Source organism: Schistocerca piceifrons, chromosome 1 (assembly GCF_021461385.2).
Source record: "Schistocerca piceifrons isolate TAMUIC-IGC-003096 chromosome 1, iqSchPice1.1, whole genome shotgun sequence".
Taxonomy (NCBI): Eukaryota; Metazoa; Arthropoda; class Insecta; order Orthoptera; family Acrididae; genus Schistocerca; species Schistocerca piceifrons.
The window spans coordinates 935,619,211-935,638,584 of record NC_060138.1 but is presented as its reverse complement, the minus strand read 5'-3'; positions in this window follow the sequence as shown (position 1 = coordinate 935,638,584).

Genomic DNA, 19,374 nt, shown 5'->3' with positions numbered 1-19,374 from the left:
TGGCAGCGAAACGTGTTGGTTATGTTAATGCGGGGCAGAATTACCCTGGGAAAAAATTGTTCCAGTTTTGGCCACCAGGTTCAAATTTGGCGCTGCACAGCATCTTGTCGACGTCTCCGGTGCTCATACTGAAAACACATTGTAAGAACGGTATATTACAATCAAAATTACGAATATATCTTTGTCATTTGTTTGACCTTTTCTTCCCACGTCTAGTTGCTAATCCATTACATACAGAAACATTTCTCTACGCTTTCTTACATTTGTATCTGGCGACTAAATTTAGAAGTATTTTTCCCGCATTAATGCATTAGAATATCTACGAAGCTTCAGTACTGCACGATATTTCCGGGCCACACCGGACCTATGCGAGTGAACCTAATACTTACTTTCATGATCGCTTAAAATTTCGTATCTGCTTACAAGTGATTATTGTATTACTTTATTAACCCGTTATGTCTCTATCCCACGTGCCTGTAAATAAAATTCACACTGTGAACTGCAGATCTTCAACTCGCCGTCTTGGACTTCACCGGATTAACTGTAATCCGGGAAGGTGGTCTTATGAGCTGAGATCTACAACACGCGGCTATGTGGACACAGCAGCTACTCGTGCACAATTCATCACACAAGAACGTGATTTCTACCTCTAAGAGGCCATTTTTTATTCGTTTCTACACCCCCTCCTCTGGGAATCTGTGAATTGCGCGATATCGAACACGATCTAATAATCTTGCAAACAAGCCCGTAACGGATGTTGAGCATGTTGTTCGGCGTGCATGATATGTGCCATACTAGAATACCACGCCTCAAAATTCCCGTCTCCAGTAAAAGGATTCCATATTAAGATACACATTTTTTACACTCAAAACTATCAGTAAACTTATTCTGCTGCCAACTGTAGTTACTGTGGCTGGCAACATCATTACTATCAAAGGATTGGAGCGTTCCTACTGACAAAAAAAAAAGCTCAGGTCGTACACGTTTTCAAGAAGGGCCATCGAACAGACGTACAAAACTATGAGCCTACATCTTTACGTGGATCTATTGTAGCATTCTACAGTATGCTTTACGGTTATGTATTAGAAAGTGACCCGTAGTCTTCGGGTAGCGTCCTTGATGCCTAATCAAAACGTCTTTTCTCCCGGATTTGAATCCCGTCGCTCCTTAAATTTTGATTAATAATCAGCATTGGTGGCCGAAGACTTCCGGTATATAAAGTCACACACATTCTGCCAACTGCCTTCTCAAAGAGTGCGGAGGAGTGGTCAGAGGTTCAGGGCACTCTCTTGTCTTGGCGTGGGAAACTGCCCCTGAAGGCGGAAGAACCAACAAAGATCAACGGCTTCATTATACAGAAGGCAATGGAAACCACTGCATTACAGATAAGTAACCTGTATCCACAGGACATGTGACCTGTAATTGAATAAGTGTCATGATGACCTCTCCTTTAGCAAAAGATTCCGGAAGGGGCCTGCCAAGGAGGAGGTTACCATGAGAAAAAGATTTAATAACAACGAAAGATTTACATTCTACGACCCGGGGCGTGAAATGTCAGAAGCTTGAATGTGGTAGGGAAACTAGAAAATCTGAAAGGGGAAATGCTATGGCTCAGAATAGATATAGTAGGGGTCAGTGAAGTGAAGTGGAAAGAAGACTAGCATTTATGGTCAGATGAGTATAAGGTAGTATCAACAGTAGCAGAAAATGGTATAACGGGAGTAGGATTCCTTAGGAATAGCATGGTAGGGCAGAGAGTGTCTTACTGTGAGCATTTAAGTGATAGGCTTATTCTTATCAGAATCGACAGCAAACCTACACCGACAACGATAGTTCAGTTATACATGCCGACATCGCAAACGGAAGATAAAAAGATACAGTATGAGGGTATTGAAAGGGTAATACAGTATGTAAAGGGAGATGAAAATATAATAGTCATGGAGGTTTGTAACGCAGTTGTAGGGGAAGGAGTAGAAGAAAAGGTTACAGGAGAATATGGGCTTGGGACAAGAAATGAGAGAGGTGAAAGATTTTAAACATGGCTGGAACAGCAACTGTTGAAATTCTTCACGATAGAGGACGACAGCCAAAACAGCTGCAGGATAAAAAATTTTCGCCATAGGCGAAGTACCGGTGCTAAGCTGTTCGCATTGACTCTGTGCCTACAGTCATGTTGTACAAATGGAGTTGATGTCTTAATTATTGACGACGCCTTTGGCACAATTGTTTTATTAATCTCCATTGCATGGTGTATTTTTGGATTTTTTACTTCTGATGAAGGTATATTTATATATACCGAAACCTCGGTCAAGAATTTTAATAAATTTTTTTTTTCCTGCAACTGTTTTGGCTGTCATCCTTTATCGTGAAGAGGTGAAAGATTAATTGGGTTATGTAACAAACTTCAGGCAGTAATAGCGAATACTCTGTTGAAGCAGCACAAGAGGAGGAGGTTTACTTGTAAAAGGCCGGGTGATATGGAAAGATTTCAGTCAATGTTCGTCATGGTCAGACAGAGATTCCGAAGTCAGATACTGGATTGCAAGGTGTACCCAGGAACAGATACAGACTCAGATCACAACATAGTAGTGATGAAGAGTAGGCAAAAGTTTAAGAGATTAGTCCGGAAGAATCAAAACGCAAAGAAGTGAGATACGGAGGTACTTAGGAATGACGAGGTACGCTTGAAGTTCTCTAAGGCTGTAGATACAGCAATAAGGAATAGCTCAGTAGGCAGTACAGTTGAAGTGGAATGGACATTCCTAAAAAGGTCGACAACAGAAGTTGGGAAGGAAAACATAGGCACAAAGAAGGAACTGCGAAAAAGTAATCGGTAACAGAAGAAATATTTCAATTGATCCATGAAAGGTAGGAGTACGAAAATGTTCTGGGAGACTCAGGAATGCTGAAATACAGGTCGCTGTGGAATGAAATAAATAGGAAGTGCAGGGAAGCTATTACGAAATGGCTGCATGAAAAATGTGAAAAATTCTAAATCGGAATGACTGTCGGTGGTACTGTCTCCGCATACAGGAAAGTCAAAACAACCTTCGGTGACATTAAAAGAAAAGGTGATACCTTCAAGAGTGCAACGGTAATTCCACTGTTAAATACAAAGGAGAGAGCGGATAGGTGGAAAGAATACACTGAAAACCTCTATGAGGGGGAAGATTTGTCTGATGTGATAGAAGAAGAAACAAGAGACGATTTAGATAAGTTAGAGCACCCGGTATTCGAATGACAATTAGTTGGAAGGCTAAAGATCAAATAATACAGAAGGGAAAGATAACATTGCATCAGAATTTCTCCAATCGTTGGAGGAAGTGACAACAAACCGACTATTCACGTTGGTGTGTAGAATGTAAGAGTCTGGAGACATACATCTGACTTTAGGAAAAATGTCATCCATAAATTCTAAAGACAGCAAGAGCTGACAAGTGCGAGAATTATCGCACAAGCAGCTTAACAGCTCATGCATCCAAGTTGCTGACGAGAATAATACACAGAGGAATGGAAAGAAAATTGATGATGCGCTAGATGACGAGCAATTTGGCTTTAGGAAAGGTAAAGGCACGAGAGAGACAATTGTGATGTTTCGGTTAATAATGGAAGCAAGGCTAAAGATAAATCAATACACGTTCATACGGTTTGTCGATCTGGAAAAAGCGTTTGACAATGTAAAATGGTGCAAGATGTTGGAAATTCTGAGAAAAATAGGGGTAAGCTATAGGGAGAGACGGGTCATGTAGAATATGTACAACAGCCAAGAGGGAATAATAAGAGTGGACGACAAAGAATGAGGAGCTCATATTGAAAGGGTGTAAGACAAGGATGTAGTCTTTCGCCCCTACTGTTCAATCTGTACATCGAGGAAGCAACGATGGAAATAAGGGGAAGGCTCAGGAGTGGAATTAAAATTCGAGGTGAAAGGATATCAAAGATACGATTCGCTGATGACATTGCTATCCTGAGTGAAAGTGAAGAACGTGATGACTGGGTGTTGTGTGATGTCCTTAGGTTAGTTAGGTTTAAGTAATTCTAAGTTCTAGGGGACTGATGACCATAGATGTTAAGTCCCATAGTGCTCAGAGCCCCCCTTTGAAAGTGAAGATGAGTTACATGATCTGCTGAATTGAATGAACCGTGTAATGAGTACAGAGTATGGATTGAGAGTAAATCGAAACAAGACAAAGGTATTGAGAAGTAGTAGAAATGAGAACAGCGAGAAACTTAATATCCGGATCGATGGTCACGAAGTTGATTAAGTTAAGGAATTCTGCTACCTACGCAGTAAAATAACCAATGACGGACGGAGCAAGGAGGACATCAAAAGCAGACTCGCTATGGCCAAAAAGGCATTTCTGGCCAAGAGAAGTCTATTAATATCAAATACTGGCCTTAATTTCAGGAAGAAATTTCTGAGGATGTACGTCTGGAGTACAGTATTATATGGTAGTGAAACATGGACTGTGGGAAAGCCGGAACAGAAGAGAATCTAAGCGATTGAGATGTGGTGCTACAGACGAATGATGGAAATTAGGTGGACTGATAAAGCAAGGAATGAGTAGGTTTTGTGCAGAATCGGAGAGGAAACGAATAAGTGGAAACACTGGCAAGAAGAAGGGACGGGAAGATAGGACATCTGTTAAGACATGAGGGAGTGACTTCCACGGTACCAGAGAGAGCTGTAGAAGGCAAAAACTGTAGAGTAAGACAGAGACTGGAATATATCCATCAAATAATAAAGGACGTAGGTTGCAAGTGCTAATCTGAGATGAAGAGGTTAGAACAGGAGAGAAATAAAAAAAAAGAAAAAAAATGTGGCATTTATGAAGACCGGAAATCTCCTCTGTAGGAAAAGAACTAAATTGTTAAACCCAAATTGCTCTGTTCATTAATGTGACCCTGAAATCATTACATACTAGCGTCCATGTTGATGCTATGTTCCTTTTCTTTGGAAGGCGTTCGACGCAATTCCGCACTGCCGCTTGATGAACAAAGTTCGAGCTTATGGAATATGGGTGAATGGACTTGCTTGAACTACTGCTGGTCATTTCCTTTCTTATCCCACACGCAATTCGAGCGCGGGAAAACAGAAAACTATTGCCTTTATGCCTCTGTACGAGACCTAATTCCTTTTATCTTCGTGGTCCTCAAATGATATGTACTTAGGCGGCAGTAGACTTGTTTCCCAATACGCTTGTTTTCGCTTCCCGCGCCCGGGTTCCCGGGTTCGATTCTCGGTGGGGTCAGGGATTTTCTCCGCCTCGTGATGACTGGGTGTTGTGTAATGTGCTTAGGTTGGTTAGGTTTAAGTAGTTCTAAATTCTAGGTGACTGATGGCCATAGATTTTAAGTCCCATAGTGCTCAGAGCCAGCCCAATACGCTTCCAATGCTTTGGATAGTGTTAGCTGCCATTCAACACATCAACTAGAAAATGGGCCTAAGCCACCTTGAAAACTATGAGAAGCACTCTACGACGACATCCTCCCGTATACCACAGCGTTAACAGCAGACCGCCGCATATTTCTGCTCATCCTGTGCGTCGGATCAGCGAAAAAGAACAGTCATATCGCAATTACTTGGGGCACTCGTGTCGATTCCATTCTCTTTGACGAATACACTCAGTCACAGAATTAATTAACAGTCTGCAGTGCGGCACCGTGTGAAACACTTCCTGGAAATGCTGGAATATGGAATCTGCCTTTTGCACTTCATCCGTGATCCTCAGGATATCATATGACAAATGAGGCAGCTGAATTCCGCACTAGCTACGCCTTCTCCCAAGTCAGTGCTGATTTGTGAACAAAAATTATGTAACGTATAGCACACAAATAGATAGAAAGACCAATTATTATATAATTACACTATTGCAGAAAAGACATTGGCAGCAGTTAGTTCCCTACAATACGTAGGAGTATGCGTACAGAGCGATTTAAACGTAAAACTAATCGTAGGTAAAGCAGATGACAGACTGAGATCCACTGGAAGAATTCAGAAGAAATGTCTACCCACGAAGGATTTGGCATACATAACTCTCCTTCGACCAATGATTAAATATTGCTCGTCGGTCTGGAATCCGCATCACATAGGACTGAGAGAAGAGATAGAGAGCAGTACTTTTCGTTTCCGGTTCAAATAGAACGAAAGCGACACGGAGAGGCTCAGCCATCTCCAGTGGGAGACACCGCAATAGGGGCGTCATGCGTCATTGTGGGGTTTACTGTTAAGGATCCGGGAGTGCACGGTTCTAGAGGAGTCAGCCAGTAAAGTGATTCCCCCTCCGTACGTTCCCCAAAAAGACCAAGAAAGTGAAATTAAAGAGACTGGAAACCTCACGGATGCTTAGCAGGAACTGTTCTTTCCGCGAAACATTCTCAAGTGGAACAGAAGTATCTGAAACTGATCGTGGCACAAAAAAAATACCCTCAACCACACACCGGAAGGTGCTTTGCATTGTATAGATGTGTATTAACTACGTAGACAAACACAAACTACGAAACGTTGGCAAGATGCCTGCGGCAAGTAACATGGGACAAACCTCGGCAACCTCACGTAACATATTGGAGGTGTTACACAATGAAGCACCAGTCCTATCAATGTTTTGCAGATTTTCTTCAGATAACGGCTACAGAATCAGAGTCACTCAATTCTAAAATGATGTTAATCATGAACATCGTTGGGAGGCATGAGGCCACGAACACGAATACAGTACACGTATCTGCATAGGTGCCAGTAGCCTCCGAATATTACCTTGAGGATTTTCCTGTTTTGGCCAAAAGGCTTACTGAGTCAGTTTATGAAGTTTTCTGGCTGGGAACTGGTGTGAAACTACGCGACTTCCCATTCTATCACAGCATTTCTATAAATAATTATTCGTAATATCATTGTGTCCAACCAAGGATCAGTACACTTCTGACGTTGTTAGTGGTGTAGAATGTACCATATGCGCTGATCTAGCATTCTCCTGCTGGAATGTTGCTCCTGATACCCCGGTCATGAACGCGAAACGGCAACAAGGTGTGATCCCATAGGTCGTTCAACAAATATCAAATCATTCCCATTGTCATATCCAGTATTCACTCACAACATAATTTCAGATGTAGAAATACGGGTCTTGAGATTGGCTGCTACCAGCCACTTTTCTCCAGATCGTTTACAAAAAACGTTGCTGCCGATCTTCCCGTCACAAGCAGAAGGCCGATTCGTCTCAGAACACTTGCGAATGTCATTCAGTAGCGCCTCTGACTCCGTATCTGTACCATCCAAGTACCTTTAGCCTGCGTTATGTGATCAGCTCTAGACGACATATGGTAACTCCTTATGTCAGTACTTATTGTCTGTGTTATAACTGTAAACGACGCGTGGTAAATCCATATCTCAGTCCAGCTTTCACTGCTCCGTTCACAGGGGTTCGAGGTGCCACCAACCACTGCCAAGGTTATAGTTGTTATCGTCAGTCTCTTCGTCAGAGCCGGTCGAACACTACTATCCGCTTATGGCGCTCTGGTGGAAGGAACCGATCCTGCTCTTCTTCACACACCTTTGTCCTGAGTCCGTCGCAGCACCACTCATCTACATCAACACCTTCATGCCCGTTCTGGTAATGGGGGAGATGATTTATAGCCGACCGTTGTGGCCGAGCGGTTTTAGGCGCTTAATTCCGGAACCGCGCTGCTGCTACAGTCGCAGATTCGGATCCTGCCTCGGGCATGTCCTTAGGTTAGTTAGGTTTCAGCAGTTCTAAGTCTATGGGACTTATGGCCTCACATGCTAAGTCCCATAGTGCTTAGAGCCATCTGAACCATCTTTAGAGGGTTTATAGAAACATCTTCACAATTATTCTCTCTTATTGAACTCCCAAAAAGCGTGCGGATAAAAATGATCACATACATCTTTCGGTGCGAGCTCTGATTTTCCTTGTTTTATTATGATCATCATATCTCTCTATGTAGGTCGGCGTCAGCAAAATATTTTCACATTCAGTGCAGAATGTTGGTGACTGAAATTTCGTGAGACGATCCCATTGCAACTAGAAATGCTTTTGATTTAATAATGTCTATCCCAGACCGTGTATATGTCCGTAAAATGCTTCCCCTATTTCTTGATAACACAACACGTGCTGCCCATCTTTGCCCCTTCTCGGTGTACTCCGTCAATCCCATCTAGTAAGGAACCCGTACCGCGCATGACAAGCATGACAAACATGACAGACAAGCGTGGTATAGTGAGTCTCTTTGGTGCATCTGTTGCATTTTCTGTGTTTTGCCAATAAAGCGCAAACATCGGTTCGCCTTACCCGCAATATTTTTTTATGTTACAGTTTAAGTTGTTCGTAACTGTAGCCCGCAGGTATTTAGTTGAATTTACGACCATTAGATTTGATCGATTTGTCTTGTAAGCGAAGTTTAACGGATTCCTTTCAGCACTCATGTGGATAACCTCACACTTTTCTTTGTTTACTATTAAGTGCCAATTTTCGTACCGCACAGATATGTTATGTAAATCGCTTTGCGGCTGGTCTTGATCATCTGATGACCTTACTACACGATAAACAACAGCGCCATTTGCAAACAATAACCTAAGATGGCTACTCAGATTGTCTATTAAACCGTTTATTTAGATAAGGAATGATAGAGGGCCTAGATCATTACAGAAATCACTGTTGTTTTACTCGATGACTTTCCGTCCCTTACTACGGACTGTGACCTCCCTGACAGCCCTGACAGGAATTTAAGAGGCCCGTTGCATAACTCGATATTCTATGAGAAGGTAAATTGATAATAAGGCACTTGTTAAGTGCCGTGTCAATAGTGCTCTGGAAATCTAGAGATACAGAATCAATCTGATATCCTTTGTATATGGCACTGAACACTTCCTGTTAGTAAAGAGCTAGGTCTAATTTTCAATGTTGAAGTTTTCTAAATCCGTGGTGAATGTGTGTCAATAGACCATTCTCTTCGAGATAATTCTTTATGTTCGAACACAATATGCGTTCCAAAATCCTGCTGCATATCGACGTTAATGATATGGGCCTGTAGTTTAGTTGATTACTCCTATTACTTTTCTTGAATATTGGCACGACCTGTGGAACTTTCTATTCTTTCACCGAGCTAGCGGTTGTGTATGAATGTTAAGTATGGAGCAATTGCTTCAGCATGCTCTGAACGAAACCCAATTGGTAAACATTCTGGACCGGAAGCCTTGCTTGTATTAATTGATTTATGATGCTCCATCACTCCGACGGCATTTACTTCTAGGTTACTCATGTTGATTCGAATTCTGGATTATTTACATCGTCTTCTTTGGTAAAGGCGTTTCGAAAGGCTGTGCTTAGTATCTCTGCTTTGGCAGCACTTCGATAGTATCTCCATTGCAATCATGCAGAGCAGGCATTGGTTGTGTCTTGCCGGTAGCATACTTTACGTACGACCAGAATCTCTTTGGGTTTTGTGCCAGGTTTTGAGACTAAGATTCGTTGTGGAGACTTTATAAGCATCTCGCATTTAAATTCGCGCTAAGTATCGAGCTTTTGTGAAAGATCACCAATCTTGGAGGATTTCGTTCGTTTGAATGTGGCTGGCTTTTGTCATTGTTTCCACAACGGTGTTCTGATCTCTTTTGTGTACTACAGGGGGAAGGGGTTGACCTTCCTGAGTGGCAAGCGCTGTTGGCAAGCGGGGTCCACTCTGACGTTGTGAGGCCAATGGAGGAGCTACTTGATTGAAAAGTAGCTGCTCCGGCCACGGAAATTGACATACGACCGGGAGAGCGTTGTACGAAACATATGCAACCCCCTATCCGCATGCAATGACGCCTGTAGACGAGGATGACACGGCGGCCGGTCGGTACCGTTGGGCCTTCATGTCCTGTTGGGGCGGAGATGAGAGATTACTTACTCGCACGAACTATCTACTTCAACTTCGCTACAAGATAAATTACTTTAAACAGCAACAAACCCGCCGCCGCCAGCTGTATTTAGCCCATGCCTTCAGCTGCCATTGCACTACAGCCACCTACCTATATGATCTGCTGGTATGATGCTCCCCTGTTCCTCATTCGAGCATTTAAAAGTTTCTCAAAGTAATTCCCACCGAAAAATCCCAAATATCTCTATACAGGATGGTCCATTAATAGTGACCCGGCCAAATATCTCACTAAATAAGCATAAAACGAAAAAACTACAAAGAACGAAACTCCTCTAACTTGAAGGGGGAAACCACATAGCGCTAAGGTTGGCCCGCTAGATGGCGCTGTCATAAGTCAAACGGATATCAACTGCGTTTTTTAAATAGGAACCCCCATTTCTATTACATATTCGTGTAGTACGTAAAGAAATATGAATGTTTTAGTTGAACCAGTTTTTTCGCTTTGTGATAGATGGCGCTTTAATAGTCACAAACGTATAAGTACGTGGTATCACGTAACATTCCGCCAGTGTGGACGGTGTTTGCTTCGTGATACATTCCCCCTGTTAAAATGGACCGTTTACCAATTGCGGAATAGGTCGATATCGTGTTCATGTATGGTTATTGTGGTTAAAATGCCCTACGAGCGTGTACTACGTATGCTGCTCGGTATCCTGGACGACATCATCCAAGTATCCGGACCGTTCTCCGGATAGTTACGTTATTTAAGGAAACAGGAAGTCTTCAGCCACATGTGAAACGTCAACCACGACCTGCAACAAATAATGATGCCCATGTAGGTGTTTTAGCTGCTGTCGCGGCTAATCCGCACATCAGTAGGAGACAAACTGCGCGAGAATCGGGAATCTCAAAAACGTCGGTTTTGAGAATGCTACAACAACATCGATTGCACCCGTACCATATTTCTATGCACCGGGAATTGCATGGCGACGACTTTGAACGTCGTGCACATTTCTGCCACTGGGCACAAGAGAAATTACGGGACGATGACAGATTTTTTGCACGCGTTCTATTTAGCGATGAAGCGTTATTCACCAACAGCGGGAACGTAAACCGGCATAATATTCACTACTGGGCAACGGAAAATCCACGATGGCTGCGACAAGCGGAGCATCAGTGACCTTGGCGGGTTAATGTATGGTGCGGCATTATGGGAGGAAGGATAATTGGCTCCGATTTTATCGATGGCAATGTAAATGGTGCAATGTATGCTGAATTCCTATGTAATGTTCTACCTAGGTTACTACAAGATGTTTCACTGCATGACAGAATGGCGATGTACTTCCAACATGATGGATGTCCGGCACATAGCTCGCGTGCGATTGATGCGGTACTGAATACCATATTTCATGACAGGTGGATTGGTCGTCGAAACACCATACCATGGCCCGCACGTTCACCGGATCTGACGTCCCCGGATTTCTTTCTGTGGGGAAAGTTGAAGGATATTTGCTATCGTGATCCACTGACAACGCCCTACAACATGCGTCAGCGCGTTGTCAATGCATGCCCGAACATTACGGAAGGCGAACTGCTCGCTGTTGAGAGCAATGTCGTTACACGTATTGCCAAATGCATTGAGGTTGACGGACATCATTTTCAGCATTTATTGCTTTCATGTGGTATTTACAGGTAATCACGGTGTAACAGCGTGCGTTCTCTGAAATGATAAGTTCAAAAAGGTACATGTATCACAACGGAAAAACCTAAATATAATTTTCAAACGTATCTACGTTCTGTATTTTAATTTTAAGAAACCTACCTGTAACGAACTGTTCGTCTAAAATTTTGAGCCATATGTTTGTGACTATTACAGCGCTATCCATCAAAAAGCGAAAAAAGTCGTCCAACTAAAACATTCACATTTCTTTACGTACTTCACGACTATGTAATAAAAATGGGGCTTCGTACTTTTAAAAAACGCAGTTGGTATCCGTTTGACCTATTGCAGCGCCATCTGGCGGGCCAATCATAGAGCCATTTGGTTTCCCCTTTCAAGCCAGACAAGTTTTTTTTTTTTCAGTTTTTTCGTTTGACGCTTATTTCGTGAGATATTTGGCCCGGACACGATCAATGGACCACCCTGTATACACTCAAGTTCCGAAAAAAACAGAACAGCTTGAAGGAATAGAGATAGGACGTGCATATTCACAGGACATTTACATTAGTATGTTCTGCACAAATGATAATCACTTGGACCGTGTCGGCCTCTGGGTTCAACATAGATACCACAGCGTAACACCTTCCACCGGTGAAATATGCCTGCGGCTAGCGTTGTCTTTATAAACCGCAGGTAATGGGTGAGTGTGACTGGAGCACACACTCAGGATGCTTTGCAGACGTATACGCGAACCTTACCGTCAAATCAATGAGTTTGAAAGAGGGCGCATTATTGGCATGAGAGAATTTGATGCATCCTTCCGAGAAATTGCTGCTCGCGTAGGACGAAATGCTTCGGCAGTGCAACGGGTGGGTGCACGTTGAGATGGGTCAGAACACACCAACCAGACTCATACGAGTGGAATTGCAGGACGCATCTGCGCCCTTCTTGGCTCTGGCGGAACAGTGGAACAGATCGTACATTGACAGGGACGACTGTCCGTCGCCATTTATTACGGCACGGCTAACGTGTGCTTCATCCACTTCTCCGTCTATCTTTGACGAATGTGCAGGAGCATACTAGACGACAATAGTGTGCTGAACGACGTCACTGGGGACAGCTATGGCATCAGATAGTATTTTCGGACGAATCGGGGCTCTGTATGTTTGAAAATGTTGGCCGCAGACAGTGGTAGCGGCATGACTGTGACTGCATTCGCACAAGATATTCAGCGCCAACTGAAGGCCTTATGGTGACGGTTGGTGTTTGGTGCAATCAAAAATCACAGTTGATGCGTGTCCAGTGTGCAGTAGCCATTGTGACCCACGTAGATTGCATCCTGTGGCCCGTAGCCGTATCCTTTCTGCACAACACTCCATCCGCCACTTTTCAGCAAGACAAGGCTCGACCACATATAGCTGCATGATTGCCCTGGCCCGCCATATCGCTAGACTTGTCGCCGATAGAAAATGTATGGAACGTGGTAAGACGACGGTGCACCTCTGCGACCCAATGCCGACCACCACAGATGAACTTTCGAACCAGGTGAGTGCAGCATAGATATCTATACCACAAGACGCCATTCGCGTCTAATACTCGTTGGTGCCATCACGCATGGAACACGTTATCAGGGTTCATGGCAGCAGAACACGTGCTGCACAAATGTGAATGAAATTTTAATCATTTCTGCTGAACGTATTATTTATTTTACATGTTCTCTGAATATGAACGTCCTACCTCTAGTCGTTCAAGGCGTTCTCTTTTTTCTGAACACGAGTCTATTTAATTCGTATATAAATATTTGTGTATAATGTTATGCCACATTGTTTTTGTACCTACTGTAACCCTTTTTTTAAATTTCATATTGTTTGTTTATCATAAAATCTTTTGGATAAAGTTTTGGTCTGTTTTACAGTGTCAGATTCTCTTTTATAAAGGCATATGATCAAATATTCATGATATTTCCTTTGAATAAGTTATTTCACGCGCGGCAAATAGGGATCTTGCATTGTCGTCAAATTTTCTTTGACTGAGATCTTTGTCGCCATATTTTATTCAGAAGGGCTGACAAAGACTTATTAATGTGCTCTGCAGTTGCGTGTACCACAACTGCATTGTATTTAGATCTGGAATAGAGAAGAATAGAAGAAAAGAAAACGCAAACGTACTTGGGTGAAGGCAAGGGTTTCCACGGAGTGATGTTAAGGCATCCAACAAAATCTGTTACGGGAGCTATAAGTCGAGGACATAAGTCGTTTGAAAATTACTCGCGAATGAACGAGAGGACATTTCAGTATGTACTCAAGAAATTTGTTTCTGGTATTACGAAGCAAAACACAAAAAAATGCTGTATCCGCAAGAGACAGATTTGCTGTAACACTGCGATTTCTTGCAAAAGACGAAAACTACCTTAGTTTACAGTATACCATTCGAATAGCAGAGTGGAAATTGACGAACATAATACCAGAAACGTGTGATGTTATTTATAAAGCACAAAATGAGGAATATCCGAAGGTAAATAACTGTTAATTCCGTACTGTAGCCATTAAGAAATATTTTTATTTCTTCAAAAGTTACATATTTTTCTCTTTTATATCGTCCGGGGTACCCCATGACCATACTTCCCGGCTAATAGCCTCCACAGTTCTTTATAACTCTCGCTTCCTCTTATTCTATTTTTGTATTCGGGATTCTGCAAGCATCCACTGCTTCAAGTGTCTCATACCTCTACATAAATTGCTTTGTATAAGTGACACACAATGTAAATTTAGAAATCGTGTTGATAAATGTTAGATTTGAGATAACTCCAGGCAGTAACATGATTCAATGCAATAAACTGAGGACGAACGCTTTCACTTTATACTGATCGAAGAAAATTTGACCTACGCCTAACTTTCACAAAGTTACTTATTTCACTATATTGTCGACCTTAAAAAGATATAAATGTAATAATGTTCTGCGAAAGCAAGGGCTTAGAACGTGTAAACACAGCGAGCAACTTCCTACATAACATTGTTTGCATGTCAGTTAGTTTTGGTTGGTTGTTGCTCGAAACACGAGCGTGGCTAGCAAGTTTATAACCGTGCACGTTCAGCCTGTTTACGGTCGTATTGTGGACTCAGAAAAAGTAGTGCACAAAGTAACTCACATCGTGAACTGATGTATCGTGGAAAACTATGTAAGCTGTGACTCTAAAATGCTAGGCTTACGTACTGACCTAATTATAATATTGAGCACTCGCAGTACTAAGAACTGTGTGCCAGTGACCAGTGCTTCTTATCGTGAACTGATGTATTGTGTAGAGATATAAAGCCACAGACTCTAGGAGGACAAATTTACCTAAACTTATTTCATTATTGAGCACATACAAAACTATCACATTCGAGCGGTGGTTACAAGTGCTATTACACGCAACAAACATAGTTGACAAACAATAAGTCGTTGAGTACAGGTTAACGTTTGTTTTGCATCGCAGACCACCAACGCTTCCAGCGACCACAAGATGATACATATACTTTCTATTTCTTTCCTTTCTTTCTTAGAAGGAAAGCGCAGTGGCATTATTTAACAGGGTTTGCAATCACTAGAAACTTTATGTGTGCCGAAAACGTGAGACGACTACTTTCTGTTTCTCACAGTTAAGTTTCTTTCTCCGAACATTTTAATTGCTAGGTAACGTTTCTTCTCGTGATTACATATTATTTGAAGTGACATATAAACTAAAACGTAACCTCGTGATGGTGAGTTAGTAGTGACCTATTTCTGACAATCGATCCCTCACGTAAATTAGTGAAGGATTCATTTAAATAATTCATCCAGTTAGCTCAAGCAGTGAGTTTAAACTGCATTTACTGCATAATGCTTTTTACGGTTAAACTTTAACACAAATATTATCTGAATGCTTCAAAATCTTTCGGTACTTACATGCGCTACACATTCTTGACTTACTACAGTAAAAAGAAATGTCTTATTTTTTTTGTATGTGGTCTCATTACATTTAAATTGATATTACGGTAGAAGTGTTTGCACATGTTGCTCTTCTTTACTATGTTTAGTGAGATTTTGCAGTGAATTATGCAATGTTTTATTCGAAGTGCTACTGAAATATGCATGTCGTAAATTGGGTGCCATTAGTCAGTTGGCTTCGACCAGTAACAAAAGAGTAGCTAGATTTTCATTGGCAGAGCGTTTAGACAGCGGGAAAGCTTGAAACTGGGTGGTTTCGTGTTGAATACATTTCTTATTGTGTACAAAAGAGCTTGTCATATTGCAATATTTCAGAGCCATTGAGGATATTCGTCTGCTGTATGTTCGCGAATATTAATAATAGTTCTTTTATAAGTGAGTTTACTACTGGGTAAATTCTGGGCACAGTGATATATTATGAATTTTTGTATCTCTTCCCGGATATTATTATTATTATTATTATTATTATTATTATTATTATTATTACTATAACTGTATTCATTTCATTAGCAAGCAGTGAGGTCTCTTCGCCACTCTTTAATGTTAACCGACAATGTAACTTTTACTTAACAGATAAATTAAAATTTTCACAGTTTCTTCCTTTCAAAGGACGTTACTGGGGGATAGGGAGATTACGTAAAGCGGACATACTGGTTTTGTGTACGTAACTTTAGACCAGATATTTCTCACATATTCACACAATGCTTCGTCTGCAGGAACATCTTAGCTTCTGTACTAAAAACAAACTAGGGTAAGGGTGAAACGTAATTAATAGTGGGAATACTGGATAGCGTCGGTGAAGGTGCAACAATTTACTTTTCTGTCAGTTTGCCTGTTTTTAGACGTATACTACCTGAAAAAAGGAAATGATTCACATGGGAGGACGAAACTACGGGAAATTTCGTTATTTTGAAGGGTACCTGATGTTACTTAATTCATTACAACTTTGAGTTAAATTGAAATAGAATTTGGCAGTACGAGCTTACTTATCAGTACGGCGTTGCAACCCCTCTGGCTTGGATGCACATCGGATGCCGTTAGGAAGGGTATTATAATACCGTTCCATCCCCTCCTGCGACAATGTGTACCACTATTGTATCTGGTCCTTGATACTGGCACTGGGACGGAGTTGGCGGTCGGTCTAGTCCTACACTTGTTCTATCGGGGACAGAACTTGAGATCTTACTGGCCATGGAGTACCTCAACACGACGCAGACAGTTTATAGAAGCCAGAATCATGTGAGGATTAACATTATCCTGCTGAAAAATGGCACCAAAATACATGGGAGATAACACATGAGGACGGAGGATATCCGTGCCGTAAGTATTTCCTTATAACTACCAGCTGGGACCTGATGCCAAACTCAGTAGATCCTCACACAATGACGACAGCAGTAACACTGGCTCTATAAAACGTTGGAAGTACTGGACTTTGCGATACTACCCTGTGGTGGTCAGACGTGGTCTACTTGAAACTTGATGTCGAGTATGGTAGCTTTTACGTTCCCACGCACTCCGCTTCTCCATAAATATGAAAATTACATGACACGACCAGCCAACCAAATAGAGTCCCACAATTAGGCACCTTCCAAACTCTGCCAGGTGCCTATATCGCTGTCTCATGCAAATACGCTGCATCTCTGGTCCTTCACGGCTACCATGCAACATCTGATGGCGTACACGCTACGTATATACTCCAACAAAACTAGTAACAACACTAATAGCAAACAACGCTAACAATCCTGTTTACCGTACCACCTGTAACAGAGAACTGTAGCTCTAATCATTTTCATACCCATCAGCTGTGTGTACGTAGACGAAATTACATTGACGTCCGAGCACTGATTCTGTGTGCTTCACTTCTTTTGTGAGGCAGTGTATGTTTTCAGGACTACTTTATTTACAGTTTTGCCCATTGCTGTCTCCTGTCAGAATGCGTACACCGTGCACACGTACCGAGCGCGGTGGTTCAATGTAAAGGCACTTGGCTTACATAAGGGACGTACATGTTTAAGAGTTCCTGTCCATAATTTAAATTTAATTTTCACGTAGTTTTTCTGACTTGCTTAAAGAGAGTGCCCTAAGTACTTAGCGAAACGCGTCCAGCTTGATGTTAAGTTTAGACACGTCGTCATATCCTGTTGCTATTGCGACCAGTATGGGATTCCCAGATACGGCTCTAAAGGTCTCTGGTTCAGTAACTGTGAATGAATATGAGAAACAGACGAGGCCACCACCAGCCTCCCAGTGGCATTCATATTATTTTCTCTGAGGAATTTCATCGCCTATGCCCAGCAGCTTACGACGCTCGAACAAGCACTGTATACCTCTGTTAAAATACACCATACGCAGAAGGATATCGCTGTGTACTTTACTGCTGAAGCACTACAGGTGTTTGTGTTCGTTAATACTCCAATGTTTTGGTACACACATTGTGAATCTGAAAGTCACTGACATAATTTAATAGTTATTCAGGGATATTTTCGGTTTTGGTACAAGGAAACTTTGGTTTCGGGAGTAGTAACTGCAGTTTTTTGAATTCTAATCACATTTACCTCTGAATCAGTATTGCGCAGAAAATACCTGCAAACCAGTGCAGTTGTCGAGGGGACGCGGTGTGAGCCTCATTTAGAAACCAATGGTTCAAATGGCTCTGAGCACTATGGGACTTAACTGCTAAGGTCATCAGTCCCCTAGAACTTCACTATGGGACTTAACTGCTAAGGTCATCAGTCCCCTAGAACTTAAAACTACTTAAACCTAACTAACCTAAGGACATCACACACATCCATGCCCGAGGCAGGATTCGAACCTGCGACCGTAGCGGTCGCGCGGTTCACGACTGTAGCTCCTAGAACTGTTCGGCTACTCCGGCCGGCGTTTAGAAACAAACTTACTCCATTCACTAACGGTTGTTGTTGACAACAGTAATTCCACTTCACCCTTCCTTCTCAGACTTGCATCGAGCAGTGTTAAGTTCTGTCTCGTGTTTGATTTTCTGGCTGTTACTTGTAAAATTACAGAATGAATAGGTTTACCTATGAAGACCAATAGGCTCATAGTAAACGTGCTCATTGAATACATCTGAGGAGGCCGACAACACCACTGCGCTAAACTGTTCCTGCAGCGACAGCGACAACATTACAGTCATTTTGCTTCCGCGTAAAGGGTTCTTGCATTGTTCGGCATTTTGTACGTTTGGTGATTACATATTAAAGACTTGTGTACTGTTGCGACGGTGTATTCGCATATACAAAGGTAATTGATGTAACAAATTGAATAAATCATAATTACATTATTTCTGTGTAATGGTGTGGGTTCCTGTAGTCATGTCCTAGTTCATGTACCACGGGCAACGTATAAGTGGTCAAGTAAGTGGTCCCGACAGTCGGGATACCAGTTACTTTGGAATAAGGCTGGGCATCTCGGACATATTCTGAGTTGTGGTCATCTTTGTGCGCATACGGCAAAGACTATTAAATCCACCGGTTAGTCCCTCAGCCGTTAAGGGTAAAACCCAATGGGACTCGGGCAAGTAAGGCTAGCAACCTGCTTCCCTGGTACTTTAAATATGATGCTGGCAACAATCAGAGCAAAATGCCTTGGACCTTTGGATGTGACGGAGTCCCACCTCTAACTGACAAACCAGGGACTCCTAAGATACGACTTGGCAAACAAATGGTAATGAGATGGGGAGCTATTAATATCAATGGGGGCTACTCTGGGAAGAAGGTAGAACTGGCAGACGCTGCATGTAAGATGGGGCTGGTCGTTTTAGCCGTTAGCGACATTCGGGTAAGGGGTGAGAAAGAAGAGAAAGTGGGAGAATACAAGGTCTACCTGTCAGGAGTCAAAGCAGGAATAGCACAATGGCGTGT